Source organism: Convolutriloba macropyga, chromosome 4, assembly GCF_964194025.1.
Source record: "Convolutriloba macropyga chromosome 4, txConMacr16.3, whole genome shotgun sequence".
Lineage (NCBI taxonomy): Eukaryota > Metazoa > Xenacoelomorpha > Acoela > Convolutidae > Convolutriloba > Convolutriloba macropyga.
Window position 1 is genome coordinate 22,180,535 of NC_134471.1, and position 19,956 is coordinate 22,200,490.

Sequence of the window (19,956 nt, forward strand, 5' to 3'; positions counted from 1 at the left end):
GAGCTTAGAAATTATGCCAAGCCGACAAAATATATAAATGTAATTTGCGTGCGTGGTAATCCAATGTTCGTTTGTGATAAATTCATATAAAGTTCCAGGGGCATTGACTCGACCAAATGGAATAAAAAAGCGTTTCAAAAAATTAGATTATGTTGACTGTCGGCTAAATCAGCGCATAATATTACAATTCTAGAGAATTCTCTGTCCATAAATTATAGGGCTATATTTTGACACGTAGTGAAAAAAAGGCCTGTAATTTGACACGTTTTTTGGTTGACACGAAATATTCATCATACTTTCAAACATCATATTACATCATATCGTGTACATGAGCATTCTTTATCATGGTTTTGACTTCGCGTTGTAGAGGTTAAATTGTCATAAATGTTTGTTTGGCTTTCTGTTTATGACCCGGCCTTCAAATTTTAACCAAAATAGAATTAGTAGCCGAGAAGGGAATAAATCAGTCCCATTTATGGTATTTTTATAACTTTTCCTACCTGGTGTTAATTTGTGGAAAAGCATTGGTTAACTTTAGCTATCAAAACCAGCATTCAAGCTTTCAACTAACTAACGCTCCGGGAATTTCTGATTGATGAATTATGTGATAAATAAGGCTTGCTTTTTGGTCAATGACAAAAGGGGAAAATTTTACGCTTCTGATTTTAGCAGAAAATTGGGTTTTGAAAGTGAAAAACCTTTTAACTTTGGCCTTTAAAAAACCTCAAGCCCACTTGAAGTTACGTGAATTGTTACGTAGGAAAACTAGATTTGTTGATTTTTGCATTTTCAAGTACCTAGTCCTAGTTGGTTGCAAAATGGTACCGCTGTGTTTAATGCATCGCACGACATTTAAACTTGTTCATTTAGATTTGAAGCAGGACATAAAAAGAGGCACTTAAAGCAAAATTGAAGCGTCTGAAGATTATTTGATAAAAGATAATGATCAAAATATATACCATTCCAATATGAAACAAAAAGGCAGTGGAACGATAATTGTTAGATATTAGATTTAAAATTTTTTATCTTTATGTAATCGCTCATCCTTTTCAATTTTCTATCAAAGCGTACAAATTGAAAGAAGCTTGGCAGTATACATTTGCACACGGATATACGATTCAAAAAGCTTTTTTTATGCTAAGAAATAAGACCATTCAACTCTATCCAATCTCAATGGATTAAAAAACTGCTGAAACAAGAACGACTAAACATATATGACGCATAAACATAGTTAAAATTATCTCTCCTTTTGCAAATTTAAAAAAAAAACAAAAAAAATCGAAACAAAATAACGGTTTTTCAAAATTCATTGATTGAAAATTGTTGTCAAAAAGTGTAACCATAAAAAAATCAAACTTAAAAATCCTCTACTTTGCTTATACATCCTCTTCATAGGAATGTGTTACATGCCATTGAATAGCCTTTTTAAAGAGGAAACGAGGAGAAAAGAGATATGGACAATGAGCAGTCGTTTTAATCTCAAATGCGGAACAGAAAAATTTATAATCTCACAATTCACGAGTACATAATTTTGTGTTAAGAAAAAGAGTCAAAGTCACAAAACTTTAACGTAAAGACTGAAACCAAAAAACTAGTTTCTTCTATGTTTATGGAAAGGTTGATGGTACCTGTCAAAAATAGACTAAGTGACAAGACAACAAAAAATTCAACAATATTTGCGATATCCCATATATATTTTTTGACAATTACATCAACTCAAAACAAAAAAAGTATCAGTTGAAGTAATGACTTAGGTTACCTTACAATTTCCTTAAATTTCAATGTGACATGCTATTACTGAGATTAAGCCATGGACATGAAAAAGGGTGAAATCAGCAAATTCTCTTAAATTTCATATTAGTTTAAGTGTCACTAAAACTCATAGCGATAAATTGAAGGTTTTAAGTGAGTTAATTTGAGACAAAATGTTGAATATCAGTGATGCAACTGATTATTAAGACGAGAAGAAGAGCAACGACAACCTTTAAATTTTGAAAATTTGATAAATACTTAATCGAAAGCAAAAAGTGTTGGTCGTAACAACCCGAAACAGTCAATTGAAATCATAAAAGAGTCTAAACTGAACTTCTACAAAAAAATACAGTGGACTGCGAGTATCGGGACCAGCTGTTGATATATCAAACTCAACAAGAAAAATGCACAAAAACAAAAAAAAAACAATTTTTGAAATTACATGGTGCTTCAAAAAAAAGCGGTTAACATCAACTAAACACCTGGAACAAGCAAAAAAAGTCTCAATATAAAGCTACAGGGGAACTCTGATTGATGTTATTTGGTGTTAGGTCAAAGAAAGTCTTCAAAAAAGACGTACAAAATCTAAGAAGAAATATCGAAATTCTATGAAATATAAAAATATTTTGTACACCATAAAAACAATTATTGTGCCAATGTGGGACTCAATTCATTAAAATTATGCACTTGTGAAACACGTTTTTCATGTAATGGAATTGGACAAAACAGAGAAAACGAAAGCAAATTTGCTGCATATGAACCCAAAAATATGCTCTTAAAAACAGAAAAATTAGTTCAAAAATATTTTCTCAATCTAGCTTACAATCAGAAAGAAACACTTCACGCTCTGATACGATTCACTTTTTTGCTTTTATTAATTCTCTAGGGAAAATAGGATTAGGACATCTGTTTGATTTTAACTATTCCAATTTTATTCGAAATTGTGTGAACAGATCTTCAAAAAAAACTTGCTAATAATAGCATCCGAATTCATTGACTTAAGAAGAACCAATAGAAATGAAACAATTGCTCCAGAGGTTGATATCAGCTATTGAAAGGTGGACATTGTAAGGAAATAAAAGTAGAATTGGGTTAGCTTGGATACTCTGGACAGTAAAAAAGGCAACAAAAGTGAAAACGTCGAGAACTTTGAGCCTGTTTTCCTTTCCCGAGATATTAAAAAAATGCTTTTTAACAATCGATTCCAGTTTTTCAAGGGCTTAGCTTTTTAATTTTATCTCTTTGTTTATCTCCTCAAAAATTATTAATCGACCAAAATTGTTTTAAAAAGGAAAACAAGGGTAGCGTAAAGTTCTTGCCCCCAAAAAAATTCGAAGCTGCAACAGATATTGCTTTTGATAAAAGTGTCGAACCACTAAAACATTTTACTAAAAAGCGTTGAAAAATATAAGTTTAAACAAAGAAAAAAAAACTTCTCTGCCTTGATTTTCTCAATATAACTTTAGTTGTCTGTCTCTCTTTAAACCATATGCTGCGACTCAATGCAAGATGTCGTCTTTACACTCCCGTCTTCCCATTTTTGTGTTTCTGCATAATGTTTGAGAGGCTAATTAATATTTTTTAAATCTCTGGCAGGTCGTGTTTTCGCACAATAAGTGCGAAAGAGTTTTGCACAATAAGCGCTTAAGAATTTTGTTGTGTTTAAAAAATAATGCTATTTTGAAGTCGTCGAGAAAACAATGTGCCAAAAAAATGTCAGTAAATTTATTCGATTAAATAGGCTAATAGAAAAACTTTTGAACTCATAAATAAACTCTGAACTTTTTTTATTCCAGTCTTACGTTTAAATCTCAATAAAGATTCCAAAGATTCATATTGAAGATAAGTTCGTTTGAATACTATTTTTCTCAGTGGAAAAAATTCTGGTAGCTACATTCTGCTCATGATTGTAAAACATCCAGTGTAGGAAAATAGAAAAGTAAAAATAGACAATTTATTCTCACTTTTGAATTGCTCTCAAACGAAGTTATTTGCAATTATATTAGTCCCGTTGTCTTTTTATACAATTTATTGTTTTATACAATTTTTGTCTGATGTTTTGACTTTTAATCATCAAAAACGAGATAAATAAATAACACCCAGAGGATATTAAGTTCTCTTAGAGCCTTTTGAGCCTAAAAAATTATGGTGTGAAGGCGGTTCTCGGAGTCTGGCCACCTCACCCCCAAATTTTTCTTCATCTAATTGAATGTTAGCTTAGGACAAAAGTTTCAGCAACATCGAGACCATGTTTAATACAATAAAACTTGACATTCGAAGACGAGTAATTTCTTCTACAACACTCTGGTCAAAATTCTGGCGTCTTTGACAGCTTAACACAATTGGTGATCAATTGATATCTTTTACTGATATATCATAGGAAAAAACATGGTCAACCAAATATAGTCATGGTCAACGCTATATAAGTTTTTACAACTTGATGTTACTAAACTATCAAGCTATTAAGCAATTTGAGCAGAAAAGCAAGCGAAAAGTTGTTGGTAGATTAAATATAAAACAATTTTTATTATTAAACACTCGGATACATGTTAAACTGATGAACATTGAAACTGATTGTCTGCTATCAAAGCTGCGCAAGGATTACATATTTCAAGTAATAGTAAAAGCTACTCCCTCATAACCCAAATACTTGACTAGCTTGAAATTGGTTTTAGAAAGTTCTGAGTAACTTTCAATTGATCAAACAAGGTATCTTGATAGTAGATAAATATCATAGTGCTAATCTGAATTTCGACTTCTTCTGCAAAATGGATTCAGAGTTTTGGGAGGGGGGAATTTTTAGCATTCACTTATCAATTAGGCCCTCCTCCATTTCTTTCGATGATTAATCTACTGAAGGAGATGTCATGCGGCCTGATGTTCATTTTTTTCTCAAGAATTGAGCAACTTCTGAATATTCCACTATGATCGAATTTTTTATTTGTATAAACACTCCCTTCGGTTAAAAAGGCATGCAGCCTATTTCAAGTATCCTGAAATGTTTAATCAAAACTGGGATCTTTTCAAAATGTCCAGACTTTCGTGCACTCATCACACTATTCGTGCGTTCATTACCAGACTTCCCTGCGTTTATCAGATATTCGTGTGTTCATGTCCAGACTGTCCCACGTTTAGCAGACTAATCGTGCGTTCATGTCCAGACTTTCTTGCGTTCACAGACTACTGGTGTGTTTATGTCCAGACTTTCCTGCGTTCAACAGAATAATCGTGTGTTACGTAGGCCGCCTTAGGAACTTTGTGAGATTTATTTGATTATTGAATTAATAAAGGATTACATTGGTTTAGTATAAATTAATCAGTTTCCAGTTTCTAGTTTTTGTTAATTTGACTGTTCTTCACGATTTCTGATGTTGTTATGGCTGAATACTTGCATGACTTTTCTTAACCATGTCGAATCAGTATCGGGCACAGATGGTAAATAGTGCACATATGGCAAATAATCCACTGGGCATCAATGTTGATGACATCGCCGGCCCCATTTGCAGGGTTGCAAAGAATAGTCGGCTTCCGTAAAGACGATGCTTTGTTAGGTAAAAACTTTGTAGCCAATAAATAATTCCGATAAAATAACTGAGGGAAGAAAAAGATGGTTACAAGAGATAACAAAGCAAATGATTTTCAAAATCGGCGTTTCCAACTGACAGAGCGGGTAAAGGCAAAAAATTGTAATACCCAAAAATTGCGACACAACTTGGGTACAGATTTCTGGAAACAAGTGGACATGGAGATGGGGATCTGATATGAAGCAGAGCCAAGTGTAGCGGACGCCGACGGATCTGAGAATTGATGATTGGAAAGGAATCTCCATGATGGATTGCTGTTCGAAACATGAAATGATGTGTCCTGGTTGACTGAACTACTGTTTGAATTAGCAAGAAACGGTTCCGAAGACAAGGCACTGTGAACAGGATTTCCAGATGAAGTAGCCGTTGAGAAACCAATGTTGGATTCCATATTAGCCGGCGGCGAAATGGAATTGGATTGAACTGAGCTAGCGGGCGCTGCAGAGTCCGACGAAAAAAGTTGACCTGACACTTCGTTCCCAGCGGATGCTGAGAAATTTGTAGAGGTCCTGTTAGTGTTAAGAATGGTTGGGTTACTGCTGCTACTATCAAATGTTACCCTTAAGTTGCCTGATGAAACATTGCTTACTTCTGCGCTTTGAGTTTCTTTTTTGTGTTTGCGGAGGGCAGCGGTTGTTTTTCGAATCTTGAAACTTAGTTTGCTAAGTTGAAAACAGAGCGTATCTGCGTCTTCTGATGGTGAGATGTCCAAAAGCTCTTGAACGGAGTTCTCGAGTTTCCCTTGCAGCTCTTTAATTTCGCTCAATGTTTCTTCTAGAGTTTCCGTGTCCTCCCCGGAATCGATTCCTGAAACAACAAATTCGATGCAGGATTCAGTTTCGCTTTCAAACATTAGCTTTTGGTTTTTAATGTGTTTCAAATGAGGATCAACAGAGGATTCTTCGTTTTAACCCATTGCTGGTGTTTGTGAATTCGTAGAATTTACCTGATGTTTAACTCTTGTTGATTTTCCGGTTCGAGTAAGAACCATTAACTCTGTTTTGTTGAGTGGGTCTAGAGCTTTGAATTTAATTTAGCCATTTTTAGTAGCATTGTTAACCAAATCTCAAGGCCAAAACCTGTTTATTTAACTACCGGTTAACAATTACCTACCAAAGTGTACTAAACACTGCCAAAACGTTGATACGGTACTTTACCAAAACTACTGAACCTTACCAAACCGTACCAAACCTGATCAAACCTTACCAAGCCTTACCGAACCTTACCAAGCCTTACCGAACCTTACCAAGCCTTACCGAACCTTACCAAGCCTTACCGAACCTTACCAATCCTTACCGAGTCTGATCAAACCTTACCAAGCCTTACCGAACTTTACCAAGCCTTACCGAACCTTACGAAGCCTTACCCAACCTTACCAAGCCTTACCAAACCTTACCAATCTCTACCGAACTTTACCAAGCCTTACCGAACCTTACCAATATCTACCGAAATTTACCAAGCCTTACCGAACCTTACCAATACTTACCGAACCTTACCAAGCCTACCGAACCTTACCGGATACCATCAAATACCAATACCAGAATGATAAACTCAAAATCTACCAAATAACCACAGTAAAATCCGGACACAAACCGAGGTTTATGCCAAAACACACGGTAGGAAACGTTGGTTTTGCCAATAGCGAAATAAAATTTTAATGGCGGTATCGGAGCAATAAAACAAATGGCTGAAATTTATTGCAAATTGTTAACACGTCCGGAAAAAATTCTCTAGGTGCGAGAAAAAAACAACGCTGGGGAAATTACTGGCGAATCACCAGAGTCAAAGGAAATAAGAATAAGGTAATCAAGGGAGTCCCAGATATAAACTCTCTGTTGGGTTGGGCGATGATGGGTTGCCTCGGGTTGGGTTGGTTGGGATGGGTCTTTGTCTAAAATTTCCTTCTCTACCCTGATCACGAGAAAAAAAATTCTCGAGAAGGAAATTTTAGCTGTCCATTCTTTCGTTGGGCGCCAGAATGTTACGTTGGCCGCCTTAGGAACTTTGTGAGATTTATTTGATTATTGAATTAATAAAGAATTACATTGGTTTAGTATAAATTAATCAGTTTCCAGTTTCTAGTTTTTGTTAAATTGACTGTTCTTCACGATTTCTGATGTTGTTATGGCTGAATACTTGCATGACTTTTCTTAACCATGTCGAATCAGTATCGGGCACAGATGGTAAATAGTGCACATGGCAAATAATCCACTGAGCATCAATGTTGATGACATCGTGCATTCATGTCCAGACTGTCCTGCGTTTATCAGACTATTGGTGGGTTCTTGTCCAAACTTTCCTGCGTTCATCAGACTAATCGTGCGTTCTGGTTCAGTGCTTTGTACGTTCATCAAACTATTTGTGCGTTTATGTCAAGGGTTTCATGCGTTCTTCTTTTATCCAGCCTATGTAAATTTGATCGCACGACATCCCCGTTGTGCGTTTGTGAGTCTGGATATTTCGGCTTTAGGTCTGGGACCTCAACCTGAGATGGCAATTAGCCGAATCGGAATACAGAGCAAAAAAATCCGACTGGCAGGTCGCTTTGCCACGATAAACGACTCGCGATTTCTTGATTACATCCCACAGCGCATGAGAGGCATGGTAGACAGCGGTCCGAAATTGCACTCAAACTGATATTCGACTATTTGTACTGTGGGCCAAGTATTATTGTGGTAAAGTATGGCACTAAAGGGGTGGCGATCCTCTACTAGGTACAAAAGGGAGGGGGCAGTCGTTGAAAAGATCCCAGATCTTTTTTAGAGGTATCTTTTAAGTGAATTTTTTTCAATAATATCCATCGACTTTAGTAAGTCTACAATTAATCAAAGGCGAATAAAAATTTAATTTAATCCTGCTTAACATGGTGGAAATTCAAAAAAATGCTGAAGTTGGTTATATATTCGCAATGAACCGAGACCGCATTATCGATTTAATTCAAAATTACTGAAATTCTGATTAGAGTTAAGAGCCTCTTTTGAAATTTCACTTTTCAGCAAAACTACAGGGCGTCGATTTTCCCTAATTTATTATCGCACATAAAAGAGGAAAAAAAACGTTAAAAATATAGATTTAGATTATTACTTTGTAAGTTTTTGCGGCGATAATTCTAGAAGCAAAGTTTTGCAGAAAATCACAATTACATCAATAGTACGCCAACGCAACACGCAAATACTCCATAAAAGCTTTGATTGAACAATTTTGAATAGTTTTGTTTTGCTAATTGGCTTTGATTGGCAGGCTACACAACCATACAAATGCGGAAGTTAGATCTTTTCAGAGAGAAGTTTATGAACAGTTTCAAATAAATACATTCGTTCGTTCCTTTCAACCACCGGCGCGACTTTTTCGAAACCGATCGCCGAATTGACCGACAGGGGGTTGAGCCGATAACCAAAAAATAATTTAAAGCCCACAACCCGAACGCACAGCAATTGTAATTGTTATTCGCATGAACAATTTGTACTTTGACCAATCAGGTTTTTCGACCGCTCAGAATAAAGCTATAGCTGCAGGTTTAATTTCTCTTTTTTCATGTCGGCTATGCCACATGTCGGTCAATATGGCCAGGATGGTCTGAAACACCGGTGTGACTTAATTGGATGACAAGCTGCCATTTGCTGTCCGTTTTGTATCAAGTATTTATTACTTGCTCTATAGTCAACCGCACAAGAGAGTAATAAAGGTGCCAATTAAATTGCTTTTTACGACCGCAAGTTAAAATTACTTCCTTTAAGGAAACTATAAACTTATCAACAATGATGAACTGATTTTAACATTATTCCCAGATTACACAGAAGAGAAATCAGTTCTAGTTTTGTACTAGAGTAGAAATATCCTTCACAATAAATCGCATTATATCGAACATAACTGTGTGATGAAAAAGAATTTTAAAAATGATAATTATTATTCCCTACAGAGAAAAGTAATTTGCGCATAAGCAAAACAAGCCGGTAGCAAATATTAATTAAATTAACTGCCGCAAAGTAGCACAAAACATTATGCGCATACATACATAGTGAAAAACAAGAGAAAACTGCTAAATTGATTCCGTTAATTAGGAAAAATTGTTTATTCTGCATGCTAAACACCACTAAGGGGAAACTTGGATTATTTTCCCACATTAGTTGCATTTGTTAAACTATTGCATTTTTCCTCCCTTTTTCTAATCTACCACCAGTTTGTTAAATTAGCAAGAAAAGCTTAATTTTGTTCACCTGTTCAAAATGTATAGCATAAAAGCGCATGCTCACTTCCTTATACGGTATATAAGTGGTTTATCTGAGGATAAAACTAACAATGTGTTGTCGGATTTAAAAAGTGACGGGGAAATATCTCTTATAAGAATGAAGTGAATCTAGAAATAGCATACAATCAGCTAAGAAAAAGGTTCATATCGCCAGATAGCCACAGAGCTGACATCAAAAGGTAAAAGTAGTTACATTACTGCCCGGACCTTGTTCTCATAGCAAATCAGTACTGAAACATTGTATTCCAATTGTATATCGTCGGCCCAGTACTGTATCAGTGTATCCTAAGAGTATGTTGCTACCTCATTATGTGAAGTCTATTCGCATAGATACTTTTTTCTGAAAATAAACTGCACATCCTTGGTTTTGATTCTCATGATGTTCATAAGAAAATCGTGAAAAGATTTGAAAATCTCGAAAATTTTTTTGAAGATTTGGGCGATGAGTAGTATATAGAGGGACGGAGCTGCCGGAGGGGGGGGGGGGTGACCCACATGTTTTAAGATAGGGATAGCGATTTCAAATCATTTTGGTTACCATTGACTTATCGCAACAATGTATAAAGATAGGAGACATTTACTGCGAATTTGCGGTAAATGTCCCCCTAAGTGTCCCCCCTAGGGGGACAATTTCTGCATTCCCTATCTTAATACATAGTGTCCCCCCATTGAGGTTCTAGTCAGCTTTTTATACTACTGCGATGGACTTTTTGAACATGAGGATGAGATTACGGATCTTTTCAACAATTGCCCCCCTTGGTACCTAGTAGAGAATCGCCACCCCTTTTGTGCTATACTTTACCACAATATTAGTTTGCCTACAGTTTAGATAGCTGAATATCAGTTTAGGCGCAATAATTGCAGACCGCTGTTCACGGCCATGCTTCTCATGCGCTGTGGGATGTAATCCGGAAATCCCGGGTTGGTTCAAAGCGCGCCCACCGACCCGCCAGTCGGATTTTTTTTTGCTTTGTAACCCAATTCGGCTAATTGCACTAGCATGGCGCATTTTATTCTATCCAGTTTAACACAGTATGAGCATACACGGAAAGTTATTAGTCGTCTCTGATTTATTAATAAATCGCTCGCTCAAATTCTATTCAAGAATAGCTCCCCCTTTTGCAAGGGGGCAATTGTTGAAAAGATCCGAGATTACTATCTTAAAACATTAAAAACAACGTTTTATCAATAATGAAGTACCCGCCAAACCCGAAAATACACGCAGAGTGCCAGGAACTTGCCAAATTTTCAATTGCAGAAGATTTTGTGGTTTTCATTTCAGATTGCAATAAAATTTTGCATGTCTTAGGTTCAGATCAACAAAATCATGCAGTACTGGATGGATGATTCACCAATGGAATACGTTTCAGTACTGATATGCTATGAGACTTTGATAAAACTATCTGGTCTGATCAGTTATTCATGTCTTAAAGTGCTTGAAGGCAACAGTGGTGGGCGGCTGGGGTAAGGGGGGGGGGAGTACGTTATGCCCTGAAGTATGAGGATTTTTCCGGTTAAGCAGTGTCCTCTTCAGTCGACGGCTGAAGCGTCGCGGGCTTCAGGTAGCCAGCTTGAGTCTCACAACTCAAAAAAAAACTCGCTTCAACTGAATTATTGAAGTGGATAAAACTGCATGGCTAAAACTACGTTTTTCAAAATTCAAGCTCAGAATTTTACTATGAATTTCACCACGAAATGTCTATAAAGTGTCATGATCAGAACTATGCTAAATATTAAAATACTATGATTCAGTACTCAAATACTATGAAACTCAGGTCCGGGTGCCTATTAGTAACCTGAAACTGACCAAGCCAAGAACATCAGCTCACGGTAACTTTTGTTAACCTGGAGGAATTATTGTCAAGTACAATTTTGTATGTGTAATTACACAATCTTGAAAAATCAGGTAAAGTAATATTATAAACTTCAGCTGCTATAGGATCTTGCTCAAACGTTTTTTCTTCATTGCAAATTTGACAAACCTTCATTAGGCTATAGAGCAATGTTTTCCAGGGTTGCGGCGATTAGTTCGATGTACTTCAGCGTAACTGCACTCATGTTTTTGACAAGGAAGAAGATTTACAGTTTGCACTTCGACCATGTCTATCAACAAAAAAGGAAGGAATGTATATTTTCTAAACAACTGATTGAAATTTGAATACACAAACTCAATTGTGTTCATTCTGCTTTTATAAAAATTAATTGTCTCTTATCCTCTCTTCTCCCGAAAGAGGCTGAAACAAGTCACAATGATGGTGTAACCAAAATAACTGGCTACAAGAAGTTTTCGAAAATCAAGTTTTCGAAAATCAAAATTTTACTGGAAAACTTTAAAAATTTAACCGCCTACTAAAGTTTCCTGATTTTACAGGCTGGAAAAAAACTTAAGCAGAAAAAAAATCCAACTTCAAAATTTGAAAACAGAATGAAATTTTAGTGAGATATTTTTAGTTGACAACTGCTATTCTTGCCAGCACAAATTAATTTTTGCTTTTAAAAGAGTCATCGTGTTTTATTAATATTCTGTTTAACAAAACACAGAAAAAAATTTGGAAACAGAAATTGATTTAGATTTTAATTTAGCAGATTTGCCGAAGCATTCTAAACAAATTTTGTAATTCAATGTCAAAAAGATTTTCAAAGAACCAAAACAATATTAGGGAGACAAAATTACTATGGTTAATTTCAAAATCGAATACAACTCTTGGTATCATAAAGCAATTTTCTGTGCAATTTCTCCAGACGAACTTTGGATTGAGGGAGAATTTTTAAGGAGCAGATATAGAAAACGAATAAAAAATTAACGAATTGACTAATTTCGTTTAGATTTTTTCTCGTCAATACAAAACGACATACCGAATTATGAACAAAAGTTTTTCCTTATTCTGTCAAAAATTCCTGCAGCCAATTGCAAATATTTTGTAGAATGAGATCAGTCAAATAAAATATGATATTTTTCAGTTTTAAACTCCTATAAAATTCTGCTACAAATAGTAAGCATATTATTTTAAATCCTTATAAACCCGTAGTATGCAGTCAATTTGTTTTCTCAAGCACTCTGGTTCCTCTCAAAAGTTAGGCAAAACGTTTGTTGTTGGGGAATGACATATAACGCGCGCGCAAAAAATAAAACATCAAAGGTTTCAGGGATTGATACAATTCCAGTGACCAAAAACTTTCAAAGTTTTGTTCTTCCTAAACTTTTGTTACCTTGAACAGCTGAGAGAAAACTTTTTGCAAATAATGTCTATTTCCAATACAGTTTTCAGAGATTAACAAAGTCATATGTGTTTTTTGAGGCGTTTTGTGGTCTAAATTTTTCGATTGCTTTCAAGTTTTTATGTTCTATAAAAACTATGAAAAATACATGCGCCAACTGCTTTGTGTCCAACGCTAGAATAAATTAAAAGAACTGTTCCGACAACACATTAAAACGAATGAGAAGATAAAGGGTGATTAAACGTAGAAGTTTTGCTTGAAAAAGATGTGAAAACTTTAGTTGACACTGCTAATAAAAACTTTCATATTTTTGAGACCTGAGGAAAATTTTTTGAACTCTATGCTTTTTAAGGAACACCCGTTCAGCATTATAGAAACCTCCTTCCAGATTAACGAGCCTTCAGCATACAATTTTTGCATTAACCAAGAATTTTATGGATGCGTTACAAATTTATGTAAGGTCTATACTGGGAAAAATATCTATTTGTTTTGCAAGCATTTATAATAAAAATCTGAATCATATCTACAATTACAACTTAGAGAAGCTTTTCTGATACGTTAAAATAGAGCCATCATAGTTAAGAAACCAAATTAATCATACAAGATCATGCAAGCTTAACTTTTAATGTTCAAAAGCAATTGTATACCCGTTCAGCATTATAGAAACCTCCTTCCAGATTAACGAGCCTTCAGCATACACTTTTTGCATTAACCAAGAATTTTATGGATGCGTTACAAATTTATGTAAGGTCTATACTGGGAAAAATATCTATTTGTTTTGCAAGCATTTATAATAAAAATCTGAATCATATCTACTATTAGAACTTAGAGAAGTTTTTCTGATACGTTAAAATAGAGCCATCATAGTTAAGAAACCAAATTAATCATACAAGATCATGCAAGCTTAACTTTTAGGGCTCCAGCAGGCAAATTTGAGGCTCCAGCAGAGAAATTAAAATCTAAATATTGGCTAATTTTTTCAAAATCCTTTTTTTGATGTTTTCATTAAATTACTGATGTTGAGAATATTTTTCTCAACAGGACAGTGCAAGTAAGCACCTAGAACAGGTTGACTTCAGGGAATTTTGAACACTTTTTTTAAGACGTTGTTTGTTCTTCATTTGAAAGAATCTTGCAAGAGAAAGATTAGATATTTCTGTAAATTAGCTTTGGGATAGAAATGAGGAAACTAATTTCGCAACACTTAGAAACTGCTATTCCAAAAACTGTTTTCGGAATGAATTTTAGTAGTTGGAGTAGCTGAACAAAACCTACAGTTCTCTTATTTTGATCACGAATTGACCTTTTAAATTTTATTACTAGGGGGGTTTAGAGATTTTATACTTTTTTGTACAATTTTCTGACATTATTGTCGGACAATAATTGGTTGTACTCAAATTTCAAAAAACTTGCTTGTTTTGTTTTTGTTTTTACGCGAAATTTCACATGCAAGTCATCTGGCTATCTAATGGAAAGAAATTGGACTCTACTTCCTGTTGATCAATTACAAACAATTTGTTTTTCATTATAGGGGAGTTTCATATTCAAAATTACATCTTCCCAATTCGATAGTTCACTTCGTACAACCCAGCAATTTTAGGTTGAATCGGATGGGTGGGGACTTTATGTGGAAAGCCCAATTATTTAGTTTCCTTGTTTGACCTGCTCCCTCTTTCAGTAGTACTGCACACCGCGTGCAATTACAAATTTGAATAAAATTGGAAGTAATGGATAATCATAAGCAAGAGAGCGTGAATAAGGATTTTTTTCTTATAGTTGACTCAGGCCTGTGAAGTTAAGAAGATCTCTTAATTTGGTCGAATGAGAATGGAACAACCTTTTCGGACACAGTGGTTGTGATTTATCTCCGCCTCGTTTCACATCAGCAGTGAAGAGAAAATATAAATATTCTTCTTTTTAATGTTTATGTTGAGGTCGTAATTAAGTGCATCGTTTCGTTAGTCGAACTGCTGTTGAGACGGTAAACTGATTTTTATTATAAGAAACTAACCTGAGTTTTTTAACCAAGTAAATAAAATCACTATTATGCAAAAAAATAGTGAACTTATTTGATTTAAGCGTTCAAAAAAGTTAGTTTCCCTCAAAAACTATCAATGTTAGTTATCATTTTTGAAACCCACATTCAAACATAATAATTTGACGGAATCAACATATCAAAAAACAAATTCCAACTTGATAAAATTTGATGAACAGGATTCAAATTTCATATCTAATTTCAAAAAATTGTGCTACATTTTTCCCAAAAAAGAGGCTCCGTGGCGTGCATTTGCATATCAACTTCCAAAATTTTATCAGAAAAAAATGCAGAGATAGTTTTTTATCATAAATAATTAGCCTGTAGTTCAATGGTTTATATTTTCTGAAAATTTTATTTTTAACCTTGGTAATTCCTAAGGTACAGTTTTTAGACCTAAATTTTGATTTTATACAATTGTGACATCTCCAAAAATTTGAGGTAGAGTTTGACTTCGTTCAGTTTGCAGTTCAACCAACTTGCTGTCCAATTTGGGACAGACAAAACTGCAAACTGACCTCGTTAGCTGAACTGACCTTGCCAGCTCACGTGCGAGTATGTGCGTTGCACAGCTTGTTCTAACATACCTCTCAAGGTTGAAAAACCAACTTGTCAGACAAATTTTTGTGAGTATCCAAAAGCATCCTATATGGATTGGAGAAAATTACTTGTACCGTTTGAACCAAAAAAATGAACTTTTTTGGCAGACAAAAATGAAAACACATCAAAGAATTCTAGTAAGATAAGTGTAGTACAATCAAACGAAAACAGTAAAAATCATCAAACACACACGTACATTACAAAAACAAAAGCCAGCAAAAAATACAAAGCCTAAGAGAAAAAAAAACATTTTTTAAATTTTGTTTTTGGCATTTGGTCATTAATCAAAGTTCGTTACCGTTAACTTGTCTTGATTGTTCTTTGTGGAAAAACAGATGTGGATTTTTTCAGGCAAGTTTATCGGTAATCGTAATATTGACATTAAAGTCCAAAATTTTATGAAACATTTTTTCATTTTGGATGTCTCGAGAACATAATGGGACAATAAATTTTTCAAAATCTTGCAGAGGTGTTTTCAGAGAAAATTGAAAACAACCTTTTGGTCTTGGACATATTTAAAATTGCAATTTATAGCAAATAATGAGTATTTTTTAAAATTTTGTTACAATTTTTGAGTTTTGCACTCTATATCTCTTTGTGTCCAATATTTGTATGAAATTACTCGCACTTTTTCCCTCTTTCTCTATCTTTCTTTCTCTCTCTCTCTCTCTCTCTCTCTCTCTCTATCTCTCTTTCTATCTTCATATACGTTCATATCACGATTATTACAAACACCAAGACACTTTCTTAAATCCTAAGAGGGACACACATAACCAAACACACAAATGCATAAAGACTAGAAAAGATAAGTTCAAAGAAAAATTCAAAAAAACACAGAAATGAAATGCTATGTTCTCAATTTAAAAAAAAAAATGAATTGTTTTATGTTTTTCGACCTGGCAATTCATAAACTCTCCATCTCTGGCAATCAACTGATTTTATTTTTTTAGGTAAGAAAAGTTTGAATTGTCTGCCCGGACAATATAAAGAAAACGAACAAAAACATTAACTTTATCGTTTTACCTTATCGAAGTTGGTTCTTAAGGAGTTATCTCTCTCACACCAACCTAATTTTTCTCTCTCTATTTCTTCAAAAACTATTATCACATACATTAAAAATATGAAAACCCACACAGGTACCTAAACGAGTAAATACACACACACAAACACACACACACACACACACACACACACACACAAACACACACGGACAAACACAAATACAAACCTCACCAACAAAAAAATCATTTTTTAGAAATTTAATCTTCACACAAAGTTTGTCAGCTCAGCCTTTATCTATATCTTGATTGCTTTTTGTGAAAACTTAGGTGTGAATTTCTCAAAGCAATTGTATCGGCAATCGTGAACTTGAAACCAAAATCTGAACTAAGTTTTTTGAACTCTTTCGAAATAATCTTGTCAATTCTGATGTTTCATGAGCATAACGGGACAAACATTTTTTGAAAAAATCCCAGATATATTATCAGCGAAAATGCATACATGCAGATTTGGCATTGAACGTATTTAAACCCGCAATTTGTAGCAAAAATTAAGTAATTTTTAATTTTTTTTCTCATCGATTCCGACCATTTCTTCACTCTGCCTCTTTTTGTGTCTAATTTTTGAAAGAAGTATCTCTCTAAGACAATTTCTCTCTTTTTATCTTTTTCTCCTACACACATAAAACAAAAATACAAAAATCCAACCATTTTTACAGACACACAAGTGCGCGCGAACAAAAACAGCGACTGAAGAACAAATACAAACCTCGCCACCAAAAAAGAATTTTTTTAATTTCTTTTTGGCACTTGATCCTTTCACAAAATTCGTCACCTTTCATTAAATGCTTAATATTAGATTTTTAAAACTCGTTGTGGGCTTCTTTAGGCTCTTGTGCTATTGTGTTGGTTATCGTAAAGTTGACATTAAAAACTAAAAAGAACATTTTAAAGGCTTTCAAAAACTTTTTGACATTTCGAATTTTTCATTAGCTTAATTGGCCTTCTCGTTTGCAAAAAATATACTTGCCGACTTGTGAAAAACTGGATTTATTAAACACATTTTTGAACTTGAACGTTTTTAGAACTGCAGTTTTAGCACCTAACATATTTTTTTAGAACTTAACATATTTTTTCAATTTACACAAACAATGAAAAATCTAATTGTTCATTAAAGAAAACTTATATAGACTGGAAAAGATTGAGGAACAATTTTAACCTGCAGAGATGTGATTTTTTTTAAATTTTTTAAAAAAAGACCAAATGTTTTATATTTTTCAACCTGGCAATCCATAAACTCTGCAACTCTGGCATTCATCTATTTTCATTTTATCAGGTGAAAATAGTTTGAACTGTCTGCTTGGACAATAAAAAGAAAACATAAAAAATATTCAGTTTTTAGTTTTACAATTTCGAAATTGATTTTTACTACTTTGAGAGCTCTAACCTGCCTGAAGTCTAGAAAATTTTTTTCACAAACTTTTTCTCAATCAGAAAACAGAGCGACGGATAAAATATGTTTTTTCAACAAAAATTATAGTAAAAATTGAAATGAAAAATGTTTTTCAAAATTTTTGATCAAGCAGTTTAAATAGTTAAAAGTTAGGTTTGAAACAATTTAGAAGAGCTCAGATATTTTTGACGTTTTCAAATATTTTGTCAATTTTGATATCTCATATAAAAAATAAACGCAAAATCTCGCAAATGTTTTATCAGTTAAAAATACTAACACAAAATTGCGTTAGTGGAGATTATCAAAGTCACATTTTAAAGCAAAAATTAATAAATTTTCCAAATTTTTTTGTGTTTTCTAACAGTGTTTGCACACTGACACTGTTTTTGTCTATTGTTTAAATGAGTTATCTCTCACGCTAACCATATCTCTCGTTCTCTCTATTTGTTAAAAACCATAATCATACAAATTAAATAAAAAGAACACCCTTACATGCACCTAAAAGAGCAAATACACATACAAACAGTCAAACACAAATACAAACTTCACCAACAAAAACAAATCATTTTTAGAAATTGTTTTTGTCAACTAATCTTTACACAAAATTTGTCAGCTTTGCTTACTTCTTGATTGTTTTGTGGAAACTTAGGTATGAACTTCTCCAAGCAATTGTATCGGCAACCGTTAACTTGAAACCAAAATCTGAACTGAAATTTTTGAACTCAGTCGAAATAATCTTGTCAATTCTGATGTTTCATGAGCATAACGGGAAAAATAAATTTTGAAAATATCGCAGAGATGTTATCAGTGAGAATTACACATCTTTGAATTTGAACTTTTTTAGAACCGCAGTTTTAGCAAACTTTATATAATATTTCTAACTTTTTGAAACTTCTTGCAGTTTTTGCGCTCTGCATGTAGTTGTGTGTAACTTGTTAAGGAACGTTAAAAACTGCCTTTACAAGCTACTATTTGCGAAGTTCGTTATCATTTATTTTTACGTATTGGTTTTTTCACTCTTACAACTTACAGTATTTTTAAAGAATAGGAAATTTGTTTAATAAGTATTTTAAATAAATTTTATGTGAATTGAAAAAGAAAGGAAGTTTTCTTCTTCTTTTTTTTTAAACAATATGTGCGTTTTTTATATAAGATTTTTTGTTAACAATGAATGACCAGATTCTTCAGTTAAGAAAACATATAACGACCAAAAAAGATGAGTTCGAAGAACTGTTTAAAAATACAGAGAAGAGAAGTACTATTTTCTCAACTTTAAAAAATGTAGTGTTTTATCTTTTTCATCCTGGCAAAGCATAAACTCTCCAACTCTGGCATTCATCTGTTTTCCATTTTTTTAGGTGAGAAAAGTTTGAACTGTCCGCTTGGACAATTTAAAGAAAACAAATAGAAAAATTTCAGTTTTACATTTTCGAAGTTAATTTTTACTACTTTGAGACCTCTTACCTGCCCGAAGTCTTCAATTTTTCAAGAAACGATTCCTCGTACAAAACTTTTATTTTCAGATAACAGAGCGACGGATAACAGATGTTTTTTTTTCAAGAAAATTAAGAGGAAAAAAACGAATTACATTACTTTTTGAAAATTTTTGGTCAAATAGTTTGAATTGTTACTGTTTAGGGTTGAAACTGTACACAATTGCTCAGAAAATTGCATTTGACTTAAATTTAATACATTTTTTTTACATTTGTTTCTATTCTAAATTTCAACACGATCTATCCACCCATCGATGTTTTACCTTTCCAATTATTCTTTTTCCTGGAAAATTTCAGAGTTCCCTTTCTATTAATTTCTGATAATTTTTTATGTAAATCAAAACTAGATCCCGAGGGCTACAAAGTGGTTTTTTTCTTTTTTGTCTCAAAAAGCTTGACTGATGAAGAAAAAAAGCCGGCCTCGCATATATATTCTCTCATTTTGAAAATTTTGAAAAAATGTTGGAAGAACTAGCTTCATGGAACTACAGACATTTATAACGTCTTGGGGATGACCTGATAATTTAGAGCGTTACGCTGACCGCCTAAAGGTTAAACACAACATAAAAACAG

At 33.8% G+C, this 19,956-nt stretch overlaps 2 protein-coding genes across 4 annotated transcripts in view; both read right to left on the reverse strand.

The window, feature by feature from the left end:
* Window positions 1-19,956, reverse strand: part of LOC142337513 (selenocysteine-specific elongation factor-like) — a 286,977-nt gene that overhangs the window by 119,054 nt on the left and 147,967 nt on the right. The gene's annotated exons all lie outside the window — the stretch shown is intronic.
* LOC142337514 (testicular acid phosphatase homolog) overlaps window positions 1-19,956 on the reverse strand; it is a 265,886-nt gene that overhangs the window by 97,961 nt on the left and 147,969 nt on the right. The gene's annotated exons all lie outside the window — the stretch shown is intronic.